This window comes from Camelus ferus, chromosome 15 (assembly GCF_009834535.1).
Source record: "Camelus ferus isolate YT-003-E chromosome 15, BCGSAC_Cfer_1.0, whole genome shotgun sequence".
In the NCBI taxonomy this organism is placed as follows: domain Eukaryota; kingdom Metazoa; phylum Chordata; class Mammalia; order Artiodactyla; family Camelidae; genus Camelus; species Camelus ferus.
The window spans coordinates 44,079,209-44,098,705 of NC_045710.1; the positions used below are offsets into that span (position 1 = coordinate 44,079,209).

The 19,497-nt window shown below is 43.9% G+C and overlaps 1 long non-coding RNA gene across 6 annotated transcripts in view; it reads right to left on the reverse strand.

The window, feature by feature from the left end:
• Positions 1–19,497, reverse strand: part of LOC106730475 — a 69,496-nt gene that overhangs the window by 27,597 nt on the left and 22,402 nt on the right. The window contains exon 3 of one of the 6 annotated variants that reach the window (XR_004326354.1): positions 9,060–9,163. The exons of the other annotated variants lie outside the window; for them this stretch is intronic. This is a non-coding gene — a long non-coding RNA (uncharacterized LOC106730475). The remainder of the gene's footprint in view (positions 1–9,059; positions 9,164–19,497) is intronic. 6 annotated transcript variants of the gene reach the window in all.

Here is a 19,497-nt window from a genome sequence, read left to right on the forward strand (position 1 = left end):
GAGGTCTTGGGTGCTCTTACTATTTGCCCCCTGGACCTGGTAACAGTCTCCAACCATGGAGGGAGTCAGCAAGCAGTGCAGAGTGGCCCAGTCCAACCACCTCTATTACCCTCAAGTTACAGCATTTATGAGGTTCTGCTTCTTGAAAGTCAACTGCCAAGAAACACTCATGAGTGACAGAAATCACACGCCAATCTCTAGTAGGGCAGCGGTCTCTTTTTCCAGCTATCTCAGACAGAATCCAAAGGCCACCAAGTCACTGTGCCATAAATCCAACCTTTCAAGAAAACTTACATTTCTCTGTGAAACTGGGTAACTTCTCTAGGGCTGAGAAGGGGTTCACGCTCAGTGGCATGCCACTAAATGTTTAACATCGTCTCTTCAAGAGAAAAAAAAAAAAACAACCCTGATTTGTTTGCCCATTTCTCTGGTGTAAATACTCCCCCAATAACCAATTTCAACCTAGCAATGCTATGTCACTGAGTGTGGAGCTGGGCAGAGATGTGTACCATCAGCTCCCGCAAGCAGAAAGGAGCCTGCTCCAGCACACCACCAAGTCTTGCTCTCTGCAACCAGAAAGGTGACTTACCAGAATGATCTGCAAACGTTGCCTCAGTGATGAGTAACAGCTTATTCTTAAAAGCCAAAAAGCATTGTTTGAAACACCTTAGGGCACTAGAGTGACCTGCTCTCAGAGGGAGGCCCAGGGCTCTGCTCTTCTCTGGATCAGGCTACCTTCCACATCTGGCCCCACCCTTTCTCTGCCCTGTCACCTCCAACCCATCCATCCTTCCATTCTCAGCTTGAATCACTACCTCAAGGAAGTCTTCCCAATCCTCCTACCTTGAGCTATCAAAACCCGACTCACCTTCTCCATCCTGGGCATCATGGTTTAATGTTAATTGTCACCGATGTGATTATTTGACCTGTATCTCCTTCTCTCTAGTCTGACTTCCCAAAGCGCAGAGCATGGTCCCCATGAATCCCTTCCTAGCACAGAATAGGAGCTCAGTTTATACTGTGGGACAATGAAGTACACGATGTGAAGAAGAGACTAAACCAAAACAGCCCAGACTTGGGTGGAGCCAGAGCTCTCATCCAGGATCGCCCCACTGCGCTCTCTCCTGCACCCTCAGTCAGCTTCATGGCTTTCAGCATCAGTGTCAGTTTAGCCACAGGGTCATCATCCAGGAGAGGAAAGCATTTTCCAGCTCTAATGAGGAGGCCCTGTAGGCACAGGCCACCACTAGCCTTACCTGGCTTGTGCATTAATTAGACAAAGATCTCCCCTCTGGCCAGATGCAACCCCAAAGACCCTTTGATTTGCTACAGGATGCTCTTTGGTGAAGAAAAATACACCTCTTCCTCAGAGCACACGGCTTGGTGGGCAGCACTGGAAGTAAACTTAAGCACTTAGTCCAGCACCTTAATGCAGTGTACAAACTGAAGAGGTATGCACAGCAGCCCTGCTGGCTTGGCCTCCCCAGAAGCCAAGCTTGCCAAGATCTGGGAACAGAGAGTTCCAGGCAGAGGCAACAGTGGTGCAAAGTCCCTGAGGCAGGGCTGAGCTCAGGCATCGAGAAATAGGAGGAAGTCAGAAAGGGCAGCAGGGGTCAGAAGGGGAAGGACTTTGAGTTAAGTGAACATTTAAAATATATTTAAATGTTTGTTTAATTAAATCAAAGTCATAAAATTGGATAAAACAAGAATTTTTTTAAAAAAAAAGAATTTTCATTCTTTTTGTCATAATCTATTGACAATGAATGGAGAATAGACCCTGAGGGAAGGTACCAAGGTGGTCCCTCTATTACACACAATAGTTTGGGGACCAGGTCCCCTCTCAGGACACGCAAGCCTGAGTCAAATTGTATTGTGAACCCTCCTTCCTCCTTCTTTCCCTCCAGGTAAAATCAGGTTACAATAAGCATGAAAGATGGCCTTAACATTGTAACATTTATTGTTACATGTACCTATCCCCTTTCCCCTTCATTTGGAATCATTCCTTTCTCTAATCCAAACACGTGATTTGTTTGCCCATTTCTCTGGTGTAAATACTGTGTTTTTATAGACCCTGTTCTTGGCCTGAGGGAAAATGGGCCCTAACTAAACCAGCAGAATTCTTCCCTATGATTTTTAAAATATGGACCAGAGACCTGAGTAACTCCTTTCTGGTGCATTCATTTTCCTTTTTGGGAGTGAGTACTTATTATAAAACTGTGCTTAGGTATAAAGGATATAATGGTAATAAAAGGAAAGGACACAGCAGGGAGGGTATAGCTCAGTGACAGAGCACATGCTTAGCATGCACAAGGTCTGGGGTTCAATCCCTAGTATCTCCTCTAAAAATAAATAAACCTAATTATCTCTTCCTCCCCCAAAAATGTATATTAAAAAAAAAAGATTCCAAAGAAATGCAGTTTCTTTTCAAAAGAAAAAAAAGGACAGGACAGAGCCCTGCCTCCATGAAGCTTGCCAACTAGTAGGAAGGACAGATATGAGTCCCTTCCACTAGACTGTAAACTGACAAATGGGGACAGTTAGTACAAAGAAGAGGCTGGTAGTACTCTGAGAGCCTACGATGGAAGAACTGACCTGGTAAAGTTGGTCAAGCCTGGCTTCCCTGAGGAAGTGATGGCTGAGCTGAGATCTAGGCACTGGGAGTGGCATGTGGAAGACCACGTGGCAGGAGAGAGGACAGCATGACTTGAGAAGAGGGAGAAGGGTGGAGTGGGGCCTGGTGCCAGATAAGAATGGAGGCACAGCAAAAGGTCACTATGTGTTAGGAATTGTGTTTGGTTCTAGTTATAGTAATAGTAAGACAGAAATTTATCATTTCTCACCTAAAAGTTCTAGATAGAAAGTAGGCATTTTTATCACAGGCTTCTGCCACAATTTTCTCTGCTGTTTACATCTTCAAGTTCTTCTCATATTCTCAAGATGACTGCTCTAGCACCAGCTATCACAACCACATTTCAGACAGAAGGAGGAGGAATACATCAGGGCAAAAACGGCAAAACTTCTAGCTGAGTCAGCTTTTTGTAAAGGATTTTCCCTAGAAGCCTCAACTTAATTACTTCCACGTATCTCTCCTTGTCCATTCCCTGACTGCATAGGGAAGCTGAAAAAAAGTAGTCTTTTCAGCGAGATACATTGCCACTTTCAACAACATGGGGATTTTGTTACCAAGAAAGAAGGAAAAAGTTTCAGATGCCTTTGAGATACCAAAGCATAGATGCCAGGTAGGCATTTGGATACATAGGCCTAGAGCTTAGAGAAAGGTCTGTGTTGGAGAATAAATACGGGAACCCTCTAAGTTCCCATATTAATTAGTTCCCAAAAGATTGTGATTGAAACTGTGGGCATGAATAAGATCTTTGGGGGAGGAAGTCAGAGGACCTATGAAAGAGCATCGAGGAACTCCAAAATTTGATGGCCAGCTAAGAGGCTGAGCCTGTCAAGACAGTGAAAGAGGGATGGAAGCTGGGAAATGAGGCTGTGGCACCACCATGGTGGGGACGACCCCTACCTGCAGAGAGAGAGGAGAGAGCCTCTCTACAGTCAGCCAGAGACAAGGCTTGTGGCGGAGGGGGGGATGAGGGAGGGTTTTCCTGGTTCCTTCATATCTGATACCCTCCCTGCCCTTCCTGTGGCTGAGTTGTTGAGCCCTTTTTTTTTTTTAACTGTTACATGAGCCTTCTGATAAATCTCCTCTTGTCAAAGTCATTTTGAGTTTATTTCTTTATAGTTTACTAATATAGGCCAGTTGAGGCCCAGGGAAAACAACTCCATCTACTGGCTCATGTTAAAAGAGGAAGCAGCTGCTGACTGTAGATGAGCCTCAGGTCTTCTCGGCACTTGTGCTGCACCCACTTTGGGGTGAGTCCTAAATTTGTGTCTTCCCCTAAGACTGCATAGCTCCTAAAAGCTCCGTCTGTTTGAATGAATAAATGTATGTGGAATGTGAACCACCGTGCACGCTCATTGTACAAGTACTCCCGGAGCCACCGACTTGGTCACAGTTGGAGTCATTTAGTCATTTGCTTGGACAGAGTTGAGTCTGTTTAGTTGTTCACTTCCCTTCTTCCCCTCCTCCAATCAATCACTCTCAATGACCCCCAAGACAGAAGCACCACATCATACATTTTCTAGCTTCTGTGACAAGCAGACCCAATGGCAAGAGAGAAACAAGCTTTTTCTCTTTAAGGTTGAAGGCTCATTGGTGATGACTATGTTTCTGATCACAGTATGTATCTGAAAGGCAGGGACAGCCTATGTCCCAGTGGGGAAAAAAAAGTGTTATTTTCAAGATGATGAATCAATTATCTATACAATAATTCAATAAGCAGAAGTTCTTAACCAAGCTCTCTATCCATGTACCTGAGAGAAAAAGCAAAATCAGATCTGGCCAAGTGCAACGAGTTTTTAGTAGTGGGGAAAGGGCCAGGAAAATTACTGTCTATTTTTTGATGAGGGGTAGGGAATGGTTTGAGTAGAGATGCCTGGTTGATAAACCATATCCAATTTCCACATGACTCTGCATTCCTTAGGTAGTGGTATAAACATGGGTATGACACACACACGTCTTCTCTACTCAGGCAACTAACTAATCCAACATTTTCCCATTCACCTTGGGCATCACTGCCATATGCTTCTCCAAAGCTCTTTTTCAAATCCAACCAACTAAACACTCACAAACCATCAACTTTACCAGTGTTGGAAATAAACATGGAAAATAACTCTCAGTCCTCATCCTTTTACAAGAGGTCTTGGAATAGGCATTTTAACTCAAGCCAGTCTCAGTAGCTAAAAATATTACTCATCCTTGTCTACTCTCTTGAGAAGGCAATAGGCAACTGAGATGAAACAGGAAAAGAGAGCATTTTACTGAAGGGTGATATACCGTACTTTTCAAACTGCAATATATTTATTCTAGGAAAAATTAGTCATGAAAAATGTTAGATTTCTCATAGTCTCAAATTTTAATCTAATTGGTAGGTAACTGTAAGATTATCTAGTCTTGGAAAGTCCAATCACCAAGCTCCAAGCTTGAGTGTACTGTCCACATAGTTTACCACTTTGAAATCTTTGTTGCAAAGTTTATGGCATTATACCCTTTCAGGTTTCCGCCTTAAGGAATATGAAGCTGTTTGTTCCACATCGGTCACTGAATTAAAGAACACTCAGCTAACTCTGAATATATTAGCCAACTTACTCCTTGAGTCAACCTGAGTAATTTTCACTTATGTCATTAATAATTGGAGAGGGGGAAAAAACGTTTAAAATTAGTATAGTTAGTTATAATGTATCAACTTCTGATGTACAAAATAATGTTTCAGTCATACATATACATACATATATTCGTTTTCATATTCTTGGGAAAAGAATTTCTAAAATGTGCAACTTTTAAGAACCTAAGTCATTCCCCACAAGAAAAGTAAGAGTTTAGTGATTCATACTAACTCTTCTAGGCCAAAAAGATGCCTCCACTTGTATGACTAGGTAGTCCCTTATGTACTACCTCCTCATTCCCGGGGGGGTACAGGTTGGGCCTCTACCCCAAAATGTCTCCCTCCACCCACCCTACTTGTTAGGGTGCTCAAAACTTGTTGGCCCCTCCTCCATTTAAGTGAAAATTCCCCTTAGAAGAGCAATACCTCTACCTTAATCTGATTTACAGAGGGGAGCAGACGGGGGAGGGCAGGCTTTCTTTGATTAAGACTTCCACTCAGACTCCATACTAAATATAAAATCACTGCCTTAATCTACTTTTTTCTCCTGGGGTCTCCAAATCATCGCTAGGAGGAAGTTTGGAAAATATCTCAAAGGCAGTGTTTTGTCAGGTAAGGGCAGAGATACTGGGTTTTGTTGGGATCTGCTACACACTAGCTGGGTGACCCTAGGCAATTTATTTTAATCTCTCAGTGCCTGTTTCCACATCTGCAAAATGGGGATAATAATGGTAGCCACTCTATATACCCAAGTTTGAACTAGGATGAGAATGATAATCTCTCTTCATTCTTCTCTTCTCTGATCTACTGAGAGTGACTTATTTTCGGTTCCCTAAAACTCTCTCTCATTTGACATGAGCCTTCTAGAACACTATTCTTTCTTCTTGGGACAACCCCTCCAATTTCATCCCCTCCACCTTCACCTAACACACTCAGGTTTTACCTTAGATATTACTTTTTCCTGGAAACTGTCCCTGATCAGCCACTCCCAAGTCTGGGGTGAGTGTATGTGAAAATATTCCTACCATACCCCACATTTCTCATATCCAAAACCTAACATATTGAATTGTAAGTGCCAGATTTGACTATATTCCCTGAGGACAGGCACTGCATCTATTGTGTCTGAGGACTGAGCACACAGTTTTGATAAATATTTGTTGAATTAATGAATGAACCAATAGACAGATGGATGAAAGTTAGACAAAGTTTACTAATACCAACATACGGAAATTCCTATAGACATTTTAGTGGAGAGGGTATAAGAATGGAATTACCCAGAGAAAGGACCTTTGCCATCAAATACAGATTTAGTGCTTAGCTGTTATTTACTTGCCTTTTAAAAACTGATGACATTTGATGCCAACAGCTCAAAAACCATTTATTGTTTCATTTAACTTTATCTCCACAGATGCAGTAATACTATATTATCAGAATAACAAGACCAATAAGTTTCTTTTAGGTATTTCTTTTTTTATTTTAGCAGAGGACAAACAGGAAGGAAAAACAGGAATTGAATCCCCCAGCATGTAGTCATGTGTCTCTGTTTCTCAGAGCCTCAGTTACAGTGAAGAGGTGAATGACATTTAGACATTAAGCTAGTGACTTTGGGTCTCAGTCTCTGGTGAAATAGGGTATTTCCATTTGGTAATCACTGCTCTAAAAATGGCAAAAGTGTGTCGTCATTCTGCTGAACATAACTCCAGCCCAAAGGAATTTCCCTGGGAGCCCTGCTTCAGCCATCTCCCTGGCCCCTGGGAAGTGTTGGTCTGATTTCTGCCCAGTTCTGAAAGTGAGGTCATCACCATCACCCTTGCTATTCAGGGCACTGTCCCAGGCACTGAGAAACAGAAGGGTAGGAGGTGGACATGGTGCCCATCCAGGATGGAGCAGAGGGGAGCCAAAGACACACAGAGCCAGGGAAGGGAGCGAGCCTTTGCTCATGGAATAGGCGATGGGACAGGCCAAGAAGCACATGAGGCAGCAGAAGAGATGGCCAAACTGACAAGTTAACAGTGAAGCGGAGGCAGCAGGTGAGGCAGAAGGGTCCTGGTGAAGCAGGGCAGAATGAATGCATTTGTAGGGAGGAGGGACTGAGCTCCATGAGAGAGAGAAGGGGGACAGTTAAAGGAGTAAAGTTCAGTGAGAGAAGGAGGAGATCGAGATCAAGATGGAGGAGGAAACTTTGGGTTGAAAGATCCTGTCTTCTTCCCAGACCCAGGAATCAAGACAGAGACATATTTTCAGTGGAGAAGATAGAAGTAAAAGGAGTTCATCCCAGAGATGGGCAGTGCTAGGATCAAATGCCTGCACTGTGACTTGGAGGAAGTTAGAGGCCCCTTTGAGCTCTGGTTTCATCATCTGCAAGGCAGGATCATGGACACTGACCTTACAGATGAAGCGTGCCGTGCGTACTGCACCAGCCCAGTGCCCGTGGCTGCTACATGAACGACACCAGCTCTGATTACTTTGTTACTCATCTCTGGAAAGCACGAGGCAAGGGCATCTGCAGAAGGGAAACGGGGAGAGAATGGTGTGGGGCCTTGGGGGAAGTGAGTAGCCATGGGAATAAGAGACACAGTTAGAAGGGGACTAGAAGGAAGGCCAAAAGGCAGTGAGGACCAGCTGAGATCAGAGGGTAGGAATTTGGGGCAGTCCACTGGCATCATTGGGACTTGAGCTAGAAGAGCTCAGCAGCCTGGGAGTGGGATCAGCATTTTCAAGGTGTGGACGTTTCCAGGCACTGCCTCCACGCCTTGTCAAGGGAAATGACAGATTCTGTTCTAATTTTAGGGAAGCTGGTCTCTTGATCAGGATTTGCACAATAAAGCACCACTCCAGGGCCTCTGATTCTCCTGCAGTGTTGAGGCTACTATAGGAGGGACTCCCTATTTCTGAAAATCAGTGCTGGAACCTGGTTTTCCCCATTGTTTTAGTTTGAGCCACTGTCCTAACAGCCTTTGCATGTGTGTTAGGAGGGGGTTGGGGGAGTAGTTACTAAAGAAAGAAGAGCCAGATACGTGACAAACAATGGTTTATGGGAGAGACCAAACTAAAAAATGCCTTTAAGAAGTTACCTGAGAACCCTCCTACACTGTTGATGGGAATTTAATTTGGTGCAGCCTCTGTGGAAAACAGTATGGAGAGTACTTAAACTAAAAAGAGAGTTACTATATGATCTAGCAATCCCACTCCTAGGCATATAGCCAGAGAAAAAGTCTAATTTGAAAAGATACATGCACCCCATTGTTCACAGCAGCACCATTTATAATAGGCAAGACATGGAAGGAACCTAAATGTCAATTGATAGATGACTGGATAAAGAAGTTGCGGTATATTTATACAACAGCATACTACTTAGCCATAAAAAAGAATAAAATAATGTCATTTGCAGCAACATGACCTAGACCTAGACCTAGACCTAGAGATTATCATACTAACTGAAGTAAGTTAGAGAAAGACCAGTATCTATCATGTAACTTACATGTGGAATCTAAAACAATGAGACAAATGAACTCATTTACAAAACAGAAAGAGACTCACAGACACAGAAAACAAACTTACGGTTTTCAACGGGGAAAGGATGGGGGGATGAGGAATAAATTAAGAGTTTGGAATTAGTATATACAAACTACTATATATAAAATAAATAACAAGGTCCTACTGTATAGCACAGGGAACTACATTCAGTATCTTGTAATACTGGACTAGTAAAGAATATGAAAAAGAATATACATATGCATAGCTGAATGGCTATGCTGTGTATCTGAAACTAACACAACACTGTGAATCAACTATACTTCTATGAAAAAATAATAATTTTTAAAAAGTTACCTTATACTGTTTGTTGATCATTTCATTTTGACAACCTGAGTTGTCAGTGACCAGAAATGGAAGGCATCTCTACAACAGGATTTGTCACCACCAGCACTACTGACCTGTAGGGCAGACGGTTCTCTGTTGCAGAGGGCTGTCCAGTGTATTGTAGGCCATTAAGCGACCCCCACCCCCAGCCTCTACCTACTAGATGCCAGGAGCAAGCAGCCCTCCCCACCCCAACCCACCCATGACAACCAAAAATGTCTCCAGAAATTGCCAAACCTCTACTGGAAGAAAATTTAGCCAAGTTGAGTCTCTACTCTAGGACAATGATAATCCTTGCAGAAAAATGTTCTGGGATCTATCTACATTTCATCGCTTTGATCTCAGCTGTGGTGATCTCTTCCCACCCCTCACCGCTCCACACCTCCCCACCACCACCACCTCAGCAGGTCTCTGAGGACCTTTTTCCTCATGATCAAAGTCCTTAGTTGTTGTATCACCTTATCTGACAGGCAGAGCTAAAAGAGTGTAAAAAAGTAAATCTGAAAAGAGCTACAGAAATAGAGAGGCATTTTGTCAGGAGCAGTTCCAGTTTTGTAGAGCCTGAAACCTACACAATTCCTGAAGCCCATTTTAGGAACACTAATGCAAAATTATAAACACAAAATTGCTAGGGTCCCTCTCCGGGCTTTAGAAGATGCTGGGGATAAGCCAGGGGCCACAAATCTCAGGCTTCATTAGTTTCACCTGAACCCACTTCTACACAACCTGCCGACCTGATTCTTTACACAATTCTCTTCTCTTGCCTGAATATTTTTCCCCCAGCATACTATGTTGGATAACTCCACATACAACATCCAATGTATTTTTCTCTTGTAAACAAATACTTAAAGACATTATCCCTTTGCTTCTTTTTATTCCTTGACAAGTTATTGAAGGTGGAACCCTACTGCTTTCTGCAAGAGAGGTGCGAAGTAGACCTGAGACTATTTAAAAGAAACCATCTAGATCTTAATTTCCTAGGCTATGTGGAAAATGAAATTGTTCTACTTATTAAAATAGCCTTTCTTCAAATTCTTGTGACTTACTAAAAATGACCATTAACATTTTCAGTTGGTTCCATTTTGGTTTTGGTCAGAGTTTCTTCTGAACTGAGTTTCACTGACAACTTTGGTGACATTTATCCTTCACTTCCTTTTTTTTTTTTTTTTTTTCTGATGCCTTCTGGGACTGAGGCTAAGGGATGTGCCACTCTTGTTGGCACAACAGCTTCTCTGTTTGCAGAGGACTGGCTGAGACCCAGTGCTCCAGTAATGGCAATTAACCATGTTTGCCTTTTCAAAGCACTCTCATATATACTCCCTTTAATGTTATGTGTCAGAACCTCCTGTGAGTGTGATATAAGCCAGGCTTACTTGGGAATCCAACAATAAACAAGGCCCTCTCCTCACCCTAAAGAGGCTTACAGTCTAGTTGGAATGACACAGAAATACATACATACAATGACAATAATAGCGGTAATGGTAAATATAATTTGGTCTACTATGTTCCTACACTGTTCACTTTACAAAGGTTAACTCACAAAATATTGGGCAACATGTGATATGTTATAATGACAACTAATGTTATCTGAGGCCATATGAATTACAGCTGTGGTGGAGAGCGGCCAGGAGAGCTTTATGGAGCAGAAGGGATTTTAACTGAATTCCCGAAATCTGTTTTCTATCAGCAGAGATGCTCCAAAGTATCAGACAAGCACTTATTTCTTATCATATCACACAGTACCTGAGCTTACTTACAATTAAAAAAAAATGCAGCCACAAGAGAATTGTTAAAACAAGAATTAAAACACAAAGACCACATGATGGAGAGGGGAAAGCTGTATCGGAGAACCTAGGCTAAAACTACTGCTTAGAACTGAGGTAAAATCCAAGTGTCTGGGCAACCTAGGTACATAACAAACAGGTTTCCAAACTTCAACTTCTTTCTCAAAAACAGACACAGGAAATCGACAGGATGAATCTTTATTTGAGGGGGATAAAAGGCAGTAGAAATTGTTTTCCACAGACACAGAAAAGCATCTGTTTCTTACACTCAAATTATCGTCCTGTGATGGCATTTCTCTGGGGAACTGGGAAGCTATGGTCCAAGAATGCACCTTTCTAGTGTCCTAATTCCTAGCAGACCCAGGGAGAGAGCTTAGAGCAGCACTTTTCAAACTCTAATGTGCATCCCAATAACCCGGGGATTCTAACTCATTCAGCTGGGTTGGGGCCTGAGGTTCTGCGTTTCTAACAGTCTTGAGCCGCCAGAGCTGACAGCAGTAGTTCTCAACCCTGAGCATCAGAACCACAGACAGATGGCTGACCCGCACCTCCGGAGTCTCTGACACAGAAGTTCTGAGGTAGGGCTCAAGAGTTTGCATTTTTCATTTTCAAACCACTTTATGGAAATATAATTGATATACAAAAGCCACAGATATTTAATGTACACAGCCTGATGAATTTGGAGATAAATATACATCCGTGGACCCATCACCACAACCTGTAACATAAACGTATCCATTATCTCCAAAAGCTTCCTCCTGCCCCCTTTATTATTAAATTCTTTGGTGATAGGAGTTTGCATGTCTAACAAATTCCCTAGCCGATACTCTTGCTGCTCCTCGCCCCGCTGCCCACCACACACACACACACACACCCACACACACACACCACATTTTGAGAACCACTGACTTAGAACATCCCCCATGAATGTGACTGGTCCTTCCTGGGCTTTGCAGGAAAGTTGGGGGGACAGAGAATTCAAGATAAAACAACCAAGATGGGTCTTTCCAAACAGGTATTTTGTAAGCTTAAATGAAAAGACACCCATACACTTTAGATAATGAAAATAAGGACAGCTAGCATTTGTTGACATTTTCTGTGCCCCAAACGAAGGGATCTGACTCACATTCTCTGGCTCGGCCTCCGGCAGGGGCAGCAGAACTGGTGCTTGCCGTGTAGCAGAGGAGCTGGAGGAGCCGAGCCCGTGTGCGTGCGGGACGTAGCCTTGCTGTGGTCTGCAGAGGTACCTGCATGCAAGGCCAAACCGGCCCCCAGGAAACACCTTTAGATCCGGACAAGCCGTCGCAGGAGGCCTGAGTTCTGCTTCACAGGACTTGCAGGAAACAACTATAAGAATCTGGGGGCAGGTGTTAACAATCATCTGTCTCAACCACAAGAGTACCTGAATATAGAACAGAGTTTATCAGCCCTGGCTCACATCAGAAGCACCTGGATGCCTGTGACCCATCTGAGAAGAGACATTTTTAAAAGCCAGGGTTGAGAACTACTGGTATAGGTCTGATTTGGGGCAAGACAAATAGGGGAGGCAGAGGGCAAAACCCAAGCTTACCCAACAAAACACCTAGTCTCAGAATGATTCCCTTGAGTGTTCGCCAAATTGGCCAAATTGGTTTCCTGCTACTCTTTAGAGCAGTTCTCCAATTTCAGGACGCATCAGAATCACCTGAAAGGTTTGTTGAAGCAGATTACTGGGCCCACCCCCAGAGCACCCAATTCAGCAAATCTAGGGTGCATGTCAAACACATTCCCAGGTGATGCTAGTTCTGCAGGTTCCAGAAGCTTCGCTGCTTTTGCTCAGAGGCATGTCCTTGAAAGCCCTTCTTGCTGCCAGCCATCAGCCCATGGGGCCCTCCAGCCTTCCCTCCACCAGACGCCCCGTCCTCCCCACCGCGCTGAGGCACACCCGACACAGACACGGAGCTGGAGGTCTTTCCTCCCGGAGGGTGTGGCACCAACCACGGCAGAAGGCAGGGCGCGCTCCAGAAAAAGCCCAAGCCAGGGCTTCCCCGCCAGGGATTCTGATTTAATTAGTCTGGGATGGGAACTACGTGGCAGTTTTGTTTTTTAATTAGAGTAGAATACATACACCCAAAAAGTGCACAAAGCAAAAGTACAGCTCAGTGAATTATCCAAAATATGTCTTTTTTATTCGTATAATAACCATCATTGTGGTAAACACACTCGCACACACAAACATCACCAGCAGCCCAGAAGCCATTCTTGTGCCCTCCTTGTAGTGTCTACTCATTCCCTCTTCTCCAAAGAAAACTCCTCTCCTGGCTTCTGACACCACAGAGATTTAAGATTTTCCTGATATTCCTGATTTTATGATATCTCATGTTTTGAGGGCAATCTTTTATGTCAGGTTCCTTTCACTGAACATTATAATTATGAGGTTTATCCATGTGGTTGTAGCCATATTTTGCAAGCTTTAAAACTGTTCGGTATTCCATTATACATAATAGGCCAGTTTATTATCTATTCTACTGTTAACGGGCGTTTGAGTTGTTTATAGTTTGAGCAACTACAAATACCACTGTTGCAAACATCCTTGTACGTTTCCCTTGACGCACCAGTGTACACATTTCTCTTGGGTATAAACCTAAGCATGGAAACGCTGCATCACAGGGAGGTATTGGTTTAACTTCAACAGACGCTGCCAAACTGCTTTCCAAAGTGGTTGTACCAATTTACACTCCCATCAGTAACGCCTGTGAGTTCCATTTTTCCCATGTCCTAGCATAAGAACAGTATTTGTAAAAGCTCCACAGGGGCTCTGCTGTGCACCAGGTTGAGACCCACTGATGCCATCATATGTGACACGCTTTGGAAATGGCACATGATCTCACACATGGCAGGAATACTGGGGGTAGGGGATGTAATGGGATGTTTTCACAACCACTCAAGAAGCAAAGAGGACAGATATTTTTCTTCCTCATTTGTTAATGAGGACACTAAGACTCAAAGTTCATTGACTTGCTAGAAGTAACACAGCCATATACAGACAGACATGACTAAAACCCAGGACTCTTGATTTCCACCCCTTTGTATGTTCCAATATACACCTTAAAATTATTCATTAGATGTCTAATGTACAGCGGTTTGGGGAAAAACACATGCCAAGGTACCTCCTCTGTTGTCTCTTGTCCTGAAGTTTAGGAAAGAAGAGAAGGCAGAATGACTCAGACTCTCCCCACGACTGAAGTCTCTGGTCATGGCCGTGAGAAGCACAGAGACTCTTCCTCAGGCAGGGATGTAAAACAGTAAATGTGCCCTTTCAGTGCCCAGGAACCCCCACACCCAGAAGAGTAACCAGTGCACCCAGAGGCAAGATGGCCTGAGTGTCCCTCAGACAGACTGAGCTCTGACTCAGCTCTTCTCTGTCCTTGCTGGGTGACCTTGGACAAGGGACTTAGTCTCTCTGAGCCTCAATTTCCTTGCTAATAAAATGAGAACCATAATATATGTCTCATGTTTTAAGTAATGAATAGCATATATAAAAACCTAACACACATAAGCATTCAATACAATGTAGATCGTCCCAACATTACCAGATAGAGCCCCTCAGCCCTGTACCTTCCGCTTTTCCCTCTCCACTGGACCTTCTCCATCAATGTACAAAGGTGGTTATTTCTCTTATCCTTAAAAACCTGTCTCAACCCTGCTTCCTCCTCTAGCTTGAGCCCCATTTCTCTCTCCATTTACAACTCATGGCCTTCGATGCACTGTTTGTACTCATTAGCTGCAATTCCTCCTCTTTATTTGTCCTTGAACCTTTCCAACAAGACTTTCACCACCACCGCTCCACTGACAGGACTCTTGTCAAGGTCATCAGTGACCCTGACTTTGGAGGGTCAATCACTCCGTCCTCCTTGATAGACCTTCTTCACTTGGCTTCCAGGTCAGGCATCACACCACACTCCTCCCACTCTCCTCCTGTCCCACTGACTGGGCCTTCTATCTTGTCTGCTTGTTTTAGTTCGTCTTCCCAGTCATAAACACTAGACTGTTTCACAACCCATGTCTTGGACTTCTCTTTTCCATCTACTGTCATTTCCTCCAAAATTCCATCATCTCTTGGCTTTAAATACCATCTCTTTATTGATGGCTCCCAAAATTTTATCTCCAGCCCCAACCCCACCCCTGATTTCCAAACTCGTATCTCTGACTGCTGACTTGGGCTCTCGCACTTGGATGTCTAACAGGGATCTAGAATGTAAATTTTCAGAACTGAATTCACGATCTTCTCCCCAACGTGCACCCCTGAAGTCTTCCCTCTCAATTCATAGCAATTCCCTTTTTCGAGCTGCTCAAGTGAAAAACCTTGATGTTCTATTTGACCCCTTTCTCTTCCTCATACCCCACAACCAATCCATTAGCAAATCTTTCTGACTCTATTTTTAAAATATACCCAGAATCTCACAACTCCTCACCATCTCTATTACAACTACCCAGGTCTAAGATACTTTCTTCTCTTTCTGGGGTTATTTCAATAGCCTCCTAATTGGTTTCACCCTTGTTCTTCACTGCTCACTCATTCTCAGCACGGCAGCAAGTGATCCTGTTAAAATGCAAATCAGATCATGTCACTCCCAGGCTGAAACCATACAGTGGCTTCTCATCTTGTTCAGAGTACATCAAAGTGCTTAAAAAGGCCCTCCATGATCCCCCACCCACACACCCACACCTTTCTGACCTCATCTACTCTTTTCTGTGCTCATCCTGTTTTTGAGTCAGTCATCCTGGCCTGCTTGTTGATCCCTAAACTTGCTGGGCATGCTCCTGGCTCTGGCCTTTGCATGCTCTTCTCTGCCCTGAGAGTGCTTCTGCCTCAGATATCCTCTGGCCTCTTCTCCATCTCCTCAATGAGGCCTTCCCTGGCCACCCTCCACTATACTCCACTCGTCTTTATTTCCTCCCTAGCACTTCTCACCACCAAACACAACATCCACACACCTTATTGTCATCATTGTTCATTGCATGTTCTCCCCAGCAGAATGTACATGGCCTGAGGGCAGGATTTCTGTCATTTCAGTTCACCCCAGTTTCTCCAGCACCTGGATCAGTGCTTGTTATAACACAAGCTCGGTAAATATTTAATATTGAATGAAGTAGTCCCTACTCGCAAATGAAAAACAAAACAAACAGCCTTGGTGAAAGAGATCCTGGGGGAAATCCCCAGGAGTGCTTTGGCCTGAGAGAAATACAACTTATTGAAGGGGGAAATAGTTTTGGTTTTCCCCTTTATTTCTGAAAGTTCTATTTAACAAAGCCTCACCATGTCTGCCCCTATAATCCCTTTCTAATCTTTAATATGCCTCAATGAGAACAGAGAAAAGAGAGGAGAGTGGGAGCCTGGGGGAGTGGTGGGAAAGGGAGAGGAGAAGAAGACAGATGAAGGGTAGACGCCTCGGGGATGTGCGACTCACAAGAACTGGACTACAGGCTTTCTGCCCCAACCAGGCCCCCAGGCAGGTTTCCTGTGTGTCTTTGCTCCCTGGTCCCTCCCAGGCTCATCATCCTCCAACCAAAGAATCATTCTGGCTGGTTACATCACCAAAGGAGCTTCCATTTGGTTGTATCACAGCCTCCCCATTTAAAATTTCCATCAAACAATGGCATGAGTTAAGAAAGAATAAAGAGCTAATTACAGCCAGTGTAAGTACTATTCCACCCCCTAGAAGTGGGAGAGGGTAGATAGGACGCCCACTGCCCCACTGCCTGATAGGGAGGGGACGCTTTGCTTTCCGTAATTGCACACCTGAGTGTTAACAGAATGGCCACCCGCCATTCTCCAGCAGGACCAGCTGGCAAAGGCAGATGAGGCAGCCGCTCACCAGGCATGATTTGAGGCTCACCAAAGACTGTTGCACCCCTCACCTGCTGCAGCCTTTGCCCTGCTCTGCTTCGGACCGCTCTCCCCGGGGTCAGGGTGCTGTGTCTCTGGGGGGGCCTATCAAAGCCCCAGATGTCCTGCAGAAGGCGAAGTCCCACCCAAGACAGTCATATACACTTGCCAGGGCAAAAGTGCAAATGGAGGCCTACAGAATATGTGTTTAAATATTTAAAAGTTATCAATCAAGCCAACAAACTAACCAAGTATGCTGTATCCTCCTACCCTGACAACAACCTGGAAGGCTGGGTTCACATTAGAATTTTCAGCTTCTGTGGATTTCTCCACCCAAAGTGGTGGCACACAGAGGGCCAGCTCCTGGCCTCCAGCCCAGGTCCAGCCTCCCTTCTCCCCCAACCCGGGCTCCATCCCACACCACAGGGCCTCCTGCACATGCATGTGGACACCCCAGTGTGTACCACCAAGCTCTGTTCACCTCCCCAGACAGCTGCCCCATGGCCATCTTGGGCTTCGGGGGGACACACCAGAGATACAGTCTGCCCTCAAGAGGATCAATACTGGGAACAGGCCTGAAGGACGGTTGGGGCTCTTTGGGGTCCCAGGCTCCCAGAATGTGCTCTAGAAGGAGAAGATGGGCTCTGGGAAGGGACAAGAGGGCTTGTCCCCTTCACTCCACCGAGACGGAGGAGCAGGAGCAGGAGCAGCCCTCAAAAGTACTGGGCTCAGCATGGGGGCCCCTCTCGCTTGGGACTAAAGGCTGTGCTTCCCAGTTCTAGGGAAGCAGAGGACAGAAGTCCCAAGAGAGGGAAAAGGATGGAACATGGGGCAGGAATGAGATGCTTCCTGGGGAAGGGCTCAGAGTGAGGACTCCCTGGACAGCAAGCCAGCCAGCCCATGAGACAGGGAAAAGAAAGTTAGAACAGAAGGAATGAGAAAGGAAGGGAGTAGAAAGGGAAAAGGTACTGAAACAAACCTACTTTATAACTAACCTCGGGTATATTTTATTTATGTAAGTATGATATATTTTTTATTAAACTATTGATCATCCCCCCTAGTTCACAGCACATTATCATCATTATTATATTACCGGGTGGTAAAAGGCCACTCTTATTTTATCAGTGAATTTATTTCCTTTTATTTCCACTTCTCACTCCACCCTTCTCCATCTCCATTGGCAATCATTATACTGTATTAAAGAGAGGACCATTCTGGTTCCTCTCTCTTCCTCTCTGGGTGAGACAGCCCCATGTCTCAGCCATGCCTGAACCAGGGGATTTTTCTTCTGCACAGACCTGCTATGTCTCTTTGAAGTGATCGTGCATCTTCCATGCCCAGTGCAAGACCTAGTCAGCTCCCTCACAGACCTCAGGACAGAACCACATTAAATCTGTCACAAAACCCTGTTAACCCTAGGATGGACTTTTGCAAAGATCACTCCACTGTGGACTCCATACAGAGGAAAGGCCAAAATCTTATTAAAAGTTATTTATATGTCCCTTTTGTGTTTGGTGGTTATCATGTTGTTTTGAAGCCTATTACATTCCAGTGTAATATTTTATCTGCTAAAAAAGAGCTTGGCATAAATGTTATGTGGTCAATAGAGTAATGTTGCTATACTAACTTATTCTCAGGAAACAGCCTGTTCTAAGTTTTTGGTGACCACATGGATAGCACTTTTGATCATCATACCTTCTCTTGCATAAGCCAGTTATTTCCTCTGTCTAATCATTTCCTAATAAGTCTATATTGTCTTTTCACTTACCTTTGAATACTAAAAATGGGGAGGTATAAACTTAAAATTACTGATTAATTGAGTCCTAATTATAGTATTCAAAGTTTAGACTTTTAAAATTTGGCTGTTTGATGGAATTGGGGTGTGGGTGTGTGTGTGTTTAAAAAATAACTTACAGATCTAAATTATCTAGGGCCAATTTAAAATAAACTTTTAGCATCAATCCTAATTTTTTCTTTCAATAGCAGATTAAAATCTTAATATAAACTAAATATACCTTGGTAATATTATGTTTTTGTTTATGGAATTTGATTAATGTTACAGGAAAACAAACACATTAAGAAGGAAAACAAAGAGACCTATGAGATCCTTAGGCCAAACATCCTCAGGTCCACTTATTTTTGGTTTTCCAGATACATAAGCATTTGATAAATTGTGTATGAAACTGGAAGAGTATGGTATAGCAGGGGGAAAGGTTATGATTAAAAAGTCTCTGATGGTAATATTTCTACAATGTCAGAGTTGGAAATAATTTAATTGAAAAAAGTAAGATATGGTAAATAACGGTTAAGTCAATGGTTATAAAAACTGTCTAAAGGCCAGCTCTTAGAGAATACGGTCTCTGAGACTAGTGATAGACAGCAGGGAGAGACCACTACTGGTCCAGTAAGACATTCTCCCATCCTGAGAGTCAGAGGCTGATCTGTGCATCTAAAGTGTGGGTCCCCAGGGAACTCAGGGGTTGTCACTAAGGGAGGGTTAGGACCATTGAATCTTGGTCATCTTACAGATCAGAATTTAAATACTTGTTGCTAAAAATAATAGGAGCTGCCAAAATAAGGCAAAGTCTTGAAGTAAAGAATAGCCTTTGTTTTTTCTGCCCCAAGGGGTTTTTGGAGCTATCCCTGAATTTGTAGCCAGAAGCTTTCCGCTTTGAGCCCTGGCTCTGCAGGTGGCTAAGTGACCTATCAGCCTTTATTCCTCCCTCTTGGGTACCAGCATCCTTCCATCCAGGGC